Here is a 13,679-nt window from a genome sequence, read left to right as displayed (position 1 = left end):
GTTCTCCTTCATCCTGTACATAAAGGTCACAACCATATCCTGCCACTTCTCTTGTAACCTTTCCAAAATTCAAACTTTCCTTCTCCCACAGCTAAAACCCTTGTCCAGGCTTCCATCTTGCTACTATAACCACCTCCTCTTGGCCACTCTGACATGCACGTTGCTACCTTTGAATCCATCCAAAGCACAGCTGCTAACATAACCTTCAGAGCTCTTTGAAACCTTGGATTGACTCCGTTTTCCGCTGCATCAGGTCCAAACTTATTCTCCTCCTTCAAAGCCACTGATAATTCTTTCTAATGCTGCTTTCACCTCCCAACATATCACTACCTCTGCTCTGCTAAGGACGTTGGCCTCACACAGCCATTTGGCCACTTCCCCTCGCTGGAACACCCTCCTGTACTGATCCGGAAGGCCACCTGCCCCTCTTCTTTGGAGGCACCACAGGAGATCATCCTAATGGGTGTTGGTTTGGGCAGTTGTGGAGAGTTGAAGTGATATATTTAAAACAGTGCATGTCTTTGCTGGGGCCTGGAGCACCCAGCAATACCAACAGGCCCTGCTAGTAACCGTGGAAGTGAGTGGGTGGTGGTGGGGGTGGCAGAGTATTTGGGGCAACACAGAGGGTCTTGATGAGGGAGCAGGGGTAGTTTGTGCTGCTGGTTGAGGGAGCAGAAAGGCCCGGGATCCTGTCAGTTCATCTCAAGGAACTCCCTGGGGTAACCCCTTGGCAATCATTATCTTGGCGATCTCCAAGCACTGGACTTCGGGGGATGGGGAGTTGGTGATCTCCCAGAGCTCAGGTTGTGTGTGGGGCAAGAGGGGGGTAATCTCGAGCACCCGGGTTGCGGGGGGGTGCGGGGAGGGAGGGTTTGCCGGTCTCCCAGCGCTCAGGTTTCCGATCTCCGGGCGGGGGCGTTTACTGGTCTTCGCACCGAGGGGGCGGGGCGGCGCGGCGGTTGGCGGTCTCCGAACGCTCGGGTCGGGGGGAAGGGGCGCTGGCGAGCTCCTCCGAGCGCTTGCGTGTCAGGGGGCGGGCGGGAAGCCTTCGGGAATCTCCGCCGAGCAGCGCTCGGCTCCCCGTGGGAGGCACTGCTAGTAGTTGGAGGTTGGCGGCGCGTGAGGGCGGTGGTGTCCCAGGGGTGCTAGCCCCGAGTGAGCCAGCCTGGCCGCGGCGGTCGCGCGCTCCGCCTCCTCCTCCCCTCCGTGGTGCTGGTTGCAGTGATTGGAGTCCTGCTCCCCCTCCCGCACACAGAGGGCTCTGGCCGGGCGTCGGGATTGCGCCGTGTCCCCTCTCCTCGCGCCCCCGCCTTCACCCCCACCGTCTAGCCGAGCCGTGTGAGGCCAGGAGCCGCTCGCAGTGTGACACGGGGAGCGACCCCCAGCGAAGAGAATGACGGACCCCTGCGACGGGTGAGTGGGGAGTCCCGGGGGGCCGAGAGGCCCAGCGCGCCTTCGCGGGGCCGGCTTCTCCCGCGGAGCTCCCGCAGCCTCTGGCTGCCGCGGAAATGGCCCCCCCGGGGTGCACCGATGGGGGGCACGTTGTGGTGCGCCGGGCCGGAGGAGGGACGCGCGCGCTGGTTGCTAGCTATCGCCGGGGCCCCAGTCCCACAGGGGGTGCGCTGAGGGGCTGGGCCCTACTCGCGTTCACGGCCGTAGCCACCTCTGCCGCCGGAGCCCTGGGTGCCGGGGCCACCCTGCGCGTCGTGCCACCTTCTCCTGCGGGAACAGCCCCCCTGGCAGCGCTCGTTCTCGCTGCTTTCACCCTGCGCCGGGCGCTGCCTGAGCAAGCTAACGTGGCTCGCGACAGTAACGTTATTTCCAACGCTCCTTTGCTCCCTGCTCCCAGGGTGCTGGCGCCGCTCGGCAAAGCAGGCCCCAGTGCTGCAAGTGTGCGCATTGTGGGTGGGCCCTTGCAGTGACGCAGAGGGCCCATGCAAGTCAGTGGGTCTCTGCATGGGCACAGGGGTCGGCCAGTGCGAGGCCACTTGCGAGATTGGAGCTTTACGTGTTTCTCTGCTACAGTGGCTTCTCCTCCCCCCATTTTGGTGATGTAATTTCAGGCTGGGTGCTATACAATCTATACTGGTGCAAGAGGAGTCTCATAATCACTGGCACTACTTAGGTTAGTAAGGGCTTTCAGGAAGGGCCTTTAATTTCTCCCCGTGGGAGGTGTTTTTAAACAAAAGTTATGTTACGTCGTTTCTTTTAAACCCATAATAATTCAACAATTAAACATTAAAACATCTAATAGTTTCTGTACTTCAGGAAAATGGTCTGTTAGGTTTTAGGATGCGTATCTGTGCAACTGACTACAAAATCTAGAAGAAACGGTTTGGCTAAACAATAACACTTCAGAATCCTTAAAATGGGTGGTATTTAGACTACATTCTGTACCAAGAAACAATATTGCAGAATCTAAATCCAACAGGTTCCCTTGTTCTGCAAGTGAGAGGTTGATCATCTTTTCATATTAATTTTTTGCAGAAGGTGAAAAATCTGTTTTGAGAATACATATTTAAGGTGATAATTTTTCAGTGATAACCCAAGAAAAAAACTTACATGATAGGGACTATCATTGGATATAACACTGCACGACAGTGCTGCATGTCCAGAGATTTATTAATACAGTTAATATCAAAGTATGCACTTATAACTCTGTGATTAAAACTTGGTGGAAATATGTTTACCCTTTTTTTTTTTTCATCAGGGTAACATTTTTGACATAGTTGCTTAACAGATGCATATTTTATATTACAAATATTTAAGATCTACCAATAGGGGTTGAGTTTTTGTTTAGCAACTGTGAAGTACTGCACTAAAAGCAAGAACCTGCACCTGTGGGTGTAGATCTTAGTAGGTGCTATTTGACATTCATTTAACATAGAAGATTAATGTATTCGGTAAAGCTAAGGTCTTATGACTTTCAAAAGGAAAACTTACTTCCCTTTCTGTTTATAAATCATGACACCAAAATATATTTTTAATTTTTAGATTTTTCACTGATAAAATATAATCAAGTATTTTAAACTCTAACTACAAGGTATTTTAAATGATTTTGCAATAAAAGTGCCTATGTCAAACCAAATTCTAACCTCCTTGACATTGTGTTGGCAGATATAGCTACATAAACCACAAAAATACTGAATGCAGTAAAAACCTTTAAGGGGGACACGTGTGCTTGTTCCTTGGTTCCAGTATAATCTGGAATCAGGAGTATAAAAATGTATATACTCGAATGTATTCTCTTGATTCTTCTTTTTCCTCCTGTTGGTATGGATATGGAACCAACTGTTCTAAACCTAACAGATAATTGTTTAAGGCTTTGTGATTGTTAATTTTCGTAGGGTTTTTTTGGGTACTTACTGCAAACATTCTGTCACGTTTGTTCTGAGTTGTGTTGAGATTTTGTTTTTGGCCATGGCAGATGAGAAGAGGTGTGTGTTTTTTTTCGTTTTTGTTTTTTTTAATTACCCCAGTATAATGTCCACCATAGATGAATGTTGGTACTGCTTAAAAGTGTTTGGGAGTGGATGTGAAGAGGCTTTTGAATGAGCAGGAGACTAGAGCCTGCGTACTTGAGTTTTTGAGATGAGCTCTTTTGTAGCATGTTTTGAAGAATATTATTTTGGGTTTAGGTTTAATATAAAAAATCCTTTGCAGTTATAGTTCTAATTTTTTTTGTGAAGCAAGATAAAGGCTGTGCAGGTGTGTAATGTTAAAATATGTTCGGTGAAGGATTTGTTAAGCATGCATATTAACTTCTATTTAAAAAAATAAAATATTGAGAAACTTTGTGTAGACTACATTAACACACACAAAAAAAGGGGTTTAAAAAAGTGTTTTTGATATTACCCCATGGTAGATTAGTGAACTTCAGTTTTACCCTTTGTATCTCTTCGCTTGATAGCTGAAAAATTCCATGGCTTTTTAAGCTGCAGAAGGCCAGAGATGTTGGCTCCACAGCAAGAGCAGTGGTGCAGTTCTCCTGCATGAAAGGGGGAGAAGGCAGAATCCAAGGGTTTGTGCATCCACTGCATGCACCAATCCTATTTCTGTCAAGAGAAACAGACCCTACTTCACCAACCTCCTTGAAAAAATCCATCCTCAACCCCACTTCTCTTCATGGCTGGCATCTTTGATGAACGAAACAGTCTGTTTTCTCAATAGCAGATAACCAACTATGAATCAATCCAACTGTAGGGCTGTATACAGTACCTTTATGGTATGACTCACTGAAAGGGACCGATAGAGCAGGTTTAAAAAAAAAAAAAAAGTAAATCTTCCAGGCATTCTTGTGTGAAGCTGCAGCTAGGGAGTTCTCCCTTACTGTTGATTTCTGGGAATGCCCCCCACCATCTTCCAATCCCATGAGGCGCTTTTTTGGGAAGGAGGAACTCAATCATCAAGCCAGTGGGCCTTCCTGTCTTCATCTGACCTCTGAAAATAAACAGTAGTGCGGAAGAACTCAGTAACGTCAAGCCAAATCTCTTGACGTTTTTTTTAGTGGCACAGATGGGTAGCCCACTGCATGGTAGAATATTTGGAGGTTGAGAGGATGCTCAGAGCCTCACTTCCTCCAGTAAAAAGAAAAGGAGTACTTGTGGCACCTTAAAGACTAACAAATTTATTTGAGCATAAGCTTTCGTGAGCTACAGCTCATTTCATCAGTTGAGCATAAGCTTTCGTGAGCTACAGCTCACTTCATCGGATGCATTCCGATGAAGTGAGCTGTAGCTCACGAAAGCTTATACTCAGATAAATTTGTTAGTCTTCAAGGTGCCACAAGTCCTCCTTTTCTTTTTGCGAATACAGACTAACACGGCTGCTACTCTGAAACTTCCTCTAGTGTTATTCCTAAAAGGCAGGATACTGTGTATGGCAAAGAGAGTTGTTTAATTTGCAGAGCGTTGCAAGGCAGAGTACTTGCCCCTCTAGCTGCAGATCTTCTATGGGCTGATAACTTGGAGGTTTTTTTTGTTTTGATTTTAAGCAGATTATCCCCATAAAATCTTGATGCTTTGTTTCGTCTTCAGTTACCTTACTAACTAACATCTGCACTACTGCCTGGTGACATCAGGTTTCTGTGTTTCCTCTACAATGTCGTTGTGCTTTGGAAATGAAAGGAATTATTTTCTTCCACTTTTTTTTTCTTCATGGTGTTTTGCTTAGAAGCTAAGGTAAAGTCTTCACAGCTGTTAATGTTCCCAGAAGTGATTAAAATAATTTGAGTTTGAACATGTAAGTCACACTATTTCTGGAAAAGATATTTAATTAAAAACATAACATAAAAATTGAGACCTACTGAATCTGATATATATTAACCGTATTTAAAAAATGAAAAATAATATTGGGGTGAGAGATGCATAATTCTTGGTGAAGATAAGGAAATTTAATTGAAAAACTAAATTGAGTCAGTTAATTTCCAGTGGGGGAAAAAGTAGACTGTATTCAGGAACGTGAAGCAATAGCGTGGTGTTTCATGGCAGTTCTGTTTAGGAACAGTACACCATTTTTAGTAAATGGCTAAATATGTTATATATTCCTATTAAGGACCCAGTACAGCAATAATTATTTAATATTTTATGCTTCCTCTTCATCAGCCTTAAGTTAAACAAAAACAATAGTTGGCCTACCATAGACGAGGAACAAAACTGAGGAGCTGGTTGCCAGCCTGACGGAATGTGGATATCTCATGCAAACAAGCTTTCCAACATCTTACTGGGTTTATCTTTCTTTCTTATTGGGGCCACACAGTTTGAAAGATTAACTCTAATAATGGAGCTGGACCTCTGGTGATTGAAAAAAAGACTCTGATTTAAAACAGGAAAACTTTTATCTTCATGTGGCAGGGTGATACTTAGATTCCTTTTCTCCTGACTTTTGTGAGAGGCTCCCTCCTTGTTGATACTGAGGTACTAAGAGATTACTTCCTCCCTCTCCCTCTTGTCTCTTGAACTACACAGCTTGATAAACTGAAATGCAAAAGACTCAAATGTATTGAGGTTCATTGGACTATGGACATATTGTTGGGAATTTGTATAGTTCATAGTGGTTAATGTGAGAAGATCGGGGATCTTATTAATTGCTACAGTCGGTCTGGGCAGAGTTCAATTTTTATTTTTTTATAATTCTGACCAATAATGTTTGTTTTTTAGCATTTTTATTTGTGTCTATTTAATATTTCACAGTTATGGGAAATTATGTCAGGATCAGACTGTAATTATTTCATCACAGTAGATGTTGAGATTGAAAAAGTTAAAGCTTTATAACAGTTAATACAAATTTTCAACATCAGATATCAAAATACACAAAATAAATATCCTTAAATCAAACTCTAATAATTTCTCAAGCAACATTTTTTCTTACTTTGCCTATCTATAAATTGATTATTATTGATGGACTTTTTTTTTGGTGGTATGTATGTTGAAATCAACGTTTATGGACATTTACCAATAAAAATGTAATCTTTCCAAGCCTAACTGTAGTTGTTAGATGCACCAGCCCTGATCAGAGCCCCATTTTGCTAGGTTCTACCCAAACATTGTGGGGGACACAATTCCAATCTCTACAATTTGAAATCTTATAAATGAATATAGCTTGTGTTAATATGCATGTTTTCAGTGGTATTTATGCGATTTTAAAAAAAATAACAAAATGGATAAATAACAAAATGAATACTTACTTGAATATCATTGAGGGGAAACATTTGGTCAGATAAGAACCACTAAAAACAATTAAAAATCCTAGAAAGGAATAATTTATAGAATGCATTTCAACACTACACAGCTGCATCCTCTGATACTTTTTCCTGCGAAGACTAGCAAAAAGTCTTTCCTATTGTGGAGAGGGAAGTAATACCCTTTAAATGCAATTGTAATATACCACCATCTGATTCAAACTCTGCTGTAGAAAGAAAAGAAAACCTTCTTAATGTTATTCTTCACCTCCACAGTACTGTAACATGTCATTTATGCAGTACAGAATATGCCTAATAACTTGAGGTAACTATCTGACTGTCTCTTTAATAGTAAATATGGGAAATTAAGTAGAGGCCATTTTTAAATTTCTCAATACAAACTCAAATAATTGTTTTCGGTGTAATAATCCATAGATATCATTAAAACATTTAATAATCCTTGCTAAAGCTTCACTAGAACGCACTGGTATAGAAGATAAAGGCAGTTCCAGCTGCTATTAATATATGTGCTCCCACAGCTCATCACCTTTTTGAAAGTGTAATAACTATTATATTGTGACTGATAAAATGCAAGCATTATTTTAGCAAGAGAGTGGTAGAAAAACAAATGACGCTATAAAATGTAGCAAAGTACCAACCCAAATAACACATAGCAGTGTTGGCTTTTTTCCCTCTTGACATGCATTGCATGTCTGTCAGAGCTGAGAGAATTTTGTTTCTCATATTACACCCATAACCTGTGTGGTCCTGAATCATGAACCACATTTTTTCTTGTGGAAAGTAACTAGTTCAGGCTCTCTTCAAAGGCTGTGAGTTCTGCTGTTCAAGGGTCTGATCCAAAACCTATTGAAGACAGTGAACAGACTCATTGATTTCAGTGGGTTTTGGGTTAGACCCTAACTACCTCTGCTCTTGTGACAGAGGTGGAACATGATGCCTTCCGGGGTTAATATTTATTAGAGTGAGTATTTTATATTTTCCCATGCCCCTTTTCTCTTCCCTGTTACACTCCTAAGCCTTTAATTTGGGATAATCTCACAATTTAGTACTTACATGGCTGCCAATAGGACTTTGCAAACTGACCGCTGTCTTTGTTGTTTTCACTCTTCTGGGAACTCAGAATATGCAGGTGCTGCGGAGATGCAGGCACTGTCCTGTGCTGCTGTGTGTATGGGGCAAGAAATATCTGAGGTAGAAAGCACTTCTCATTGCTTCCTAGTGATCCTGCCTACTGATGGGAAAGAATAGAGGTTCCAAAAGGAGATGTGAAAAACTTTCTTAAAGCAGTAGGGACCTTTAGGTTAGAGAGACACAAGTAAATGTGAAAATATTTAACTGAAACAAGGGAGAAGTGGAGAGTGATAGAAATGAATGGTTGGGGCTTGAAAATATCTTTTTCATCTCTTTCTGTTTATCTCAGTTCACTCAAGGCAGGGTGGATTTGATTTAAATCATTAGTCAGGAAGACTCGATTTAATCATGGATTTATACATAAAAGTGCATTCTTGTTGGTTGTTACCAACCTGAAGATCCTGCATGTTCAGACGTGTTTTTTTCATCATGCCTGTCTTACCCACAGGTAAAGGGACTTCATTAAAATATTCCCAAACTGGGTCTCTCTTGTGGCCTGCTGCCGTTATAGGTTTTCCCTTCTCGTGAGAGAATGGTATGGTAGATCTCAAATCAATGAAGGCTACACTCAGAAAGACCTCAAGACTTCTGGAATATGCTGCTCAGACAGTTTCACTTTTGTTTCTACTGCCTGTCCCTCCCTTCTCTCATTTATCACCAGACTTCTTCTCCTTGTCCAGATCTATTCCGCCCCCCCCAACAATCTTCTATTCATTGAACTTTTTGAAACTTTGCACTTTTAGAGAGAGGTAAGGGATTGACACTGAGTACACAAATGTGCAGAGGGACAATATGGTTGAGGTCTGTTATTTCTCCCCTCTATATATTATTTATTTAGTTAGTTAAAAATATTTTTGCTGTTAACAAGCATGTTATCTCTGGAGACACAAATCCACAGTTTGAGAACTGCGAAACTAAGAGCTTGTCTACACTGGGAAGTTTTGTTGCCAAAACCTGGCTTTTTGGTGACAAAACCACGATAGCATACACGCTGCAAGCGTACACGCTGCACGGTCGCTTAAAAAAACAACAACAAAAAAACCCAAACAAACCCTAGTTTTGGCAACAAAAAACTTCCACCAATGCGAGAGACTTCTGTCTTTTTCTCCTCCCTTTATTGTCAACAAACAGCCTGTGTAGACACCACAATTTTTTAAAAAAAATTTATTGACCTCCAGAACGTATCCCACAATTCCCCTGCTGCCATTGTGGTCAGCGGGTTGAACTCTGCTGCCCTGTAGCCAACCCACTCCTCCCCCTTACAAGCTCCGGAACTTTTAAATCTCATTTCCTGTTTGCTGGCTTCCCAGAGGAGCTTCCCAGGTGAGCTTGGCTGGCTATGGCCTCAAATGCGCTTCCGCTTGGACCACCGCTGAGTTGTTGAATCTGATCAGTATATGGGGAGAGGAGTCTGTTCAGTCGCAGCTGCGAGTGACCCATAGGAATCAGGACACATATGGGCAAATTTCTCGAGGCTTGTGTGAAAAGGGCTATGATCAGGACATGCAGCAGTGCAGAGCGAAGATAAAGGAGTTGAGGCAGGCCTACCATATGGCGTGGGAGGCAAACTATCACTCCAGTGGTGCACCTAAGACCTGCCACTTCTATAAGGAGTTGAATGCTATCCTTGGTGGTGACCCCATCTCCATCGCCGATTGCCGCATGGATACTTCTCAGGCTGCTGAAAGAGGGGGTAATCCTGAGGCTGAAATTGTGGATGAAGAAGTCAAGCTAGAAGAGGTGTGTTGCCCAGTGGGGCATGCAGCCAGGAACTTTTCTCCACTCCAGAAGTGCTCAACGGGGAGCAGGAAGCAGATGAGACTCCAGGTAAGTTGCTGTGGCTTGTGTAGGGAATCGAAAAGTGGGAGGCAGGTAGTGTGTAGCTAATCTGCATGGCCAAGCATGGTGTCGATGGACATCGAGACCTCCAGGGAATCCTCCAGAGAGAGGCTCTGGAAAGTTTCCAAGAGGTACTTATTAATCCTCTGCTGCAGATTCCAAGGGATTGCAGCCTTGTTAGGTTCCCCATTGTAGGAAACTGTACCATGCCATTTAGCAGTCACTGGAGCTGGGACCAAAGCGGCACATAGCTGAGCTGCATATAGACCGGGGTGAAAGCCGCAAGCATTCAAAAGCTGAGCCCTGGTTTCCCTCGTCACTCTCATCAGTAAGATGTCAGCCAGCAGGTTGGTCGCTTGTGAAAAATTGTGGGATAATTTTAGAATGAGTTCCCTGAAAACATCCCCTGCAAGCCGAGACCTTTCTGTCTGTATGCACAACTGCCTTCCCCCCACTCCTGGAACTCACCATGATTGGGGTGCTTGCGGGGCTGTGTGCCTGCCTAGAGTCTCAGAGAGAAAGTGATTTCTACTAGCAAAATGCTCTTTTTACTAAAATGTTTCAATCATTTGCTGGAATGTTCAGCACAGACCTTGAGGAACACACCATGCACCCCTGCTGACCGGCTGCGACAGATAAGAAGAAATCCTAGGCTCAGCAAAGAGGAGATGTTCCGCAAGGTGCTGCAGCATGATGAGAGACAGAGCAGGGCATGTCTGGGAAGCCGAAAGGCAGGACAGAAAAGAGTGCTGCTTTTGCTAGGCAAGCGACAGAGCAGATGCTAAAAGTTGTGGAGGATCAGACGGAGATGCTCAAGTTCATGGTACAGCTGCAGTCTGAGCAGACCTGAGTTTGAGCGCGTCTGCAGCAGCTGCAGAATTCTTTGCCAATCCCACCCCCCTCTATGCCCACACATTCCTTTTCACTCCACAGCACTCCTGAGTTTCCCCATCACTCCACCCCCTCTCACAGCTTGCACAATGAAGCTGGAGCTACACACATTTATAAGGTTTTACCCTTTTAAACAATAAATAAAGGCTAAGGTATTTAATGGTACAGCGTTTTTATTCTGTGTTCTACAAAAGCGTATAGCCATCACTTCGCTCTTGGGTACAGGCCTCTAAAGCATTGTGTTGCAAGGATCTTGGGCCCCAACATTGTACAGGGATGCAATGGGGAAGCAACTCCAAAGCAGACATGTTACTGCCCCTCATTGTCAAAGTGGTTCCTGAAAGCCTCTCTGCTGTTAATAGCAGCCCTCTGGGCCCACAGCCCTAGCATCTGGCTGTTCAAACTGTGCAGCCAAGCAGTCTGCCTTTGTGCTCCACACCTGAGCAAACATTTCACCCTTAGATTCACACAGATTAGCACAGCATGCGGCTATGACCATGGGAATATTATTCTCGGTAAGGTCTAGCCTGCCATTTAAACACCTCCAGGGAGCTTTCAAACGGCCAGAGGCACATTTGACTACTATGCTGCACCTGCTCAGCCTGTTGTTAAAATGCTCCTTGCTGATGTCCAGGTGCCCTGTGTAAGGTTTCATGAGCCGGGGCTGTAAGGGGTAAGCGGGTCTCCCAGGATTACTGTGGGCATTTCCACGTCCCCCACTATGGTCTTGTAAGAAAGTCCCTGCCTGCAGCGTTCTGTACAGGCCACTGTTCCTGAAGATGCATGTGTCATGCATCTTTCCAGACCAACATGCACTGATGTCTGTGAAATGCCCCCGGTGATCCACAAGAGCCTGCAACACCATGTAGAAGTATCCCTTCCTATTGATGTATTCAGAGGCAAGGTGGTCTAGCACTAAAATTAGAATGTGTATTCCATCAATGGCCCCGCCACAGTTAGAGAAACCCATCTCTGCAAAGCCATCCACTATGTCATGCACATTTCCCAGAGTCATGGTCCTATGCAGCAGGATGCGATTTATTGCCCTGCATACTTGGAGTAATACAGCCCCAACAGTGGGCTTTCCTACTCCACAGTGGCAGGTTGGGGGCCAGCTCAGCACATAGCTCCATGAAGGTTGCTTTAAGCATCCTAAAGTTCTGTACCTGCTGGTCGTCATCCCACACCTACATGACAAAGTGATCCCACCAATCTGTGTTTGTTTCCCTAGCCCAAAAGTGACGCTCTACCGTATGCAGCTGCTCTGTGAACGCACAAAGCACTGATAAGTTGCTGCCATCCATATCACATTCAGGTGCCTGCGATTCATCCTCTGCTAAATTTGTGAGTAACTCTGAGTAACTGTGCTGCCATACGCGATGTCCTCATGACAGCTAACAGCGCATAGGAGAGAAGTGCGGGAATCCATCCTCTCTCACTGCAGATGCTGGTGTGCACTACAAAAGAATGACAGTTGGAAAAATGGTGCGAAAGAAAGTCGGAGACGTTTGGAGGGGTGGGACACAAAGGGTGTATGATGGTACACTTGGCACATCTCAGGATGCGCCGCGCTTCGTTTCTGCATTCCCACAACACCTAGCGATGGATGGTGTCGCCTGGCACTGTGGGATACATACCCGCAGTCCATTACTCTCACTGTCGACAAAGGTGCCATGAATGTGGACACGATCTGTTGACCAAGGGAGCAAATGTGGACACTCTTTAGCGACTTTGCTTTTGTCGATTTTTTCCTTGTCAACATTAGTTTCATCAACAAATCTTCCCAGTGTAGACAAGCCCTAAGCATCTCTGATGGTATCTTCTAGACTGAGCACTGAGTTCCATTGGGTAGATAGAAAGATTAACCTTAATAATCCATACAGAAGCCCCTGGAATCCCATAAGATTAGGTCCTGAATCCATGACTTATTGGAACTCATTTCCAAAACTTTTCTTAAACATTTACATGAATATACTGTCTCATACTATAGAATTAGTATTTATAATCCGTATCCCATGATGAGATAGCTTTGAGCTATAATGTATCTTAATTAAAACTATCTTTAGATTGGTTTTTTCCTCAAAAAGCATTTTATCAAAAAAATCCGATTTAAATACAAAAAATCTTCAATTTTTTTTAATTTTAAAAAAATCATTGATTTTTATCCACTCTGCTCAAAGGTACCCCTTTTCTCCCTTTAATGGGAAGTGCAGGTCCTTTGATACTCCTTGGATGGGAACTCAAAAACCTTGCTGTATCCCTACAGAACCAGGCAGTGGCCTAAGGATTTGAGGATTAATTCTAGTCAGTTTGGGAGACTGCTTAGCTGACAGCTGGGAGTTAATTAGGGTGTAGTCAGCCTAGTTAGGCTAAACAAAGTAAAAGACGGGTGTGTGATGCTCAGACTTCCTCTGTATTAGGGAAATTTAGCAAAAACCCTTCCAAACGGTTTGATTAGGTGCACAGGTAGAAACCCTGCTTAGGTAAGGCTCTATTGGTTACCTGCATTCTTACCATTACGTTAGTTAAACTTTTAAAATCTTGTTTATGAAGTTCTCTTCTGCTGGAGAAAAAACAGAAATGTATGTGAATGAATAAGAATGGAAAAAGATTCTTGTTAGTTTTACTTGTATGTGTTAGCATTTGTTGTGAGTTTAGTGTTAATGTACTTTATTTTAAAATTGTGTATATATTGGTTCAGTAAAATGTAAATTGTTCAATAAAGCAAAATTTTCCAATAAAAAAATGTACCCCAAAAAAAGATTTTTTTACATTTTTTTTAACGGTTTTACTTATTTCAAAGGTCACATTTATGTTTTCTCTGAGGAGGTATAATTGTCGTGGTGCCTTAAAAAAAATTGCTGAAAGCTCCCAATCCTTGCTTACACTAGGGTTTTCCTCTGATGGAGCTGGACAATTGGTAGTACTGGTGAGAATTTTTTTCTAAAATCACCTAATGAGGGCTGGGCCTGAGAGTAGATGAGCCTTGTTTAGAGACAACTGCACCAGTTTAAAAATTCTGTTTGACTGATTCAGAATTGTTTTGTGAACACTATTAAATCTATTTAGGATCAGTGTATCATAGAATATATCAGGGCTGGAGGGGACCTCAGGAGGT

At 43.5% G+C, this 13,679-nt stretch overlaps 1 protein-coding gene across 1 annotated transcript in view; it reads left to right on the top strand.

Annotated features, from left to right (window-relative positions):
• Window positions 1–977: 977 nt before the first annotated feature.
• Window positions 978–13,679, top strand: part of BMPR1A (bone morphogenetic protein receptor type 1A) — a 183,115-nt gene continuing 170,413 nt past the window's right edge. The window contains exon 1 of the mRNA XM_037904806.2: window positions 978–1,413. The gene's annotated coding sequence lies outside the window, so the exon portion shown is untranslated. The remainder of the gene's footprint in view (window positions 1,414–13,679) is intronic.

The sequence above is a fragment of the Chelonia mydas genome, chromosome 7, assembly GCF_015237465.2.
Source record: "Chelonia mydas isolate rCheMyd1 chromosome 7, rCheMyd1.pri.v2, whole genome shotgun sequence".
Taxonomy (NCBI): domain Eukaryota; kingdom Metazoa; phylum Chordata; order Testudines; family Cheloniidae; genus Chelonia; species Chelonia mydas.
The sequence above is the reverse complement of the archived record's forward strand: the minus strand, read 5'-3'. Positions and strand labels throughout refer to the sequence as shown.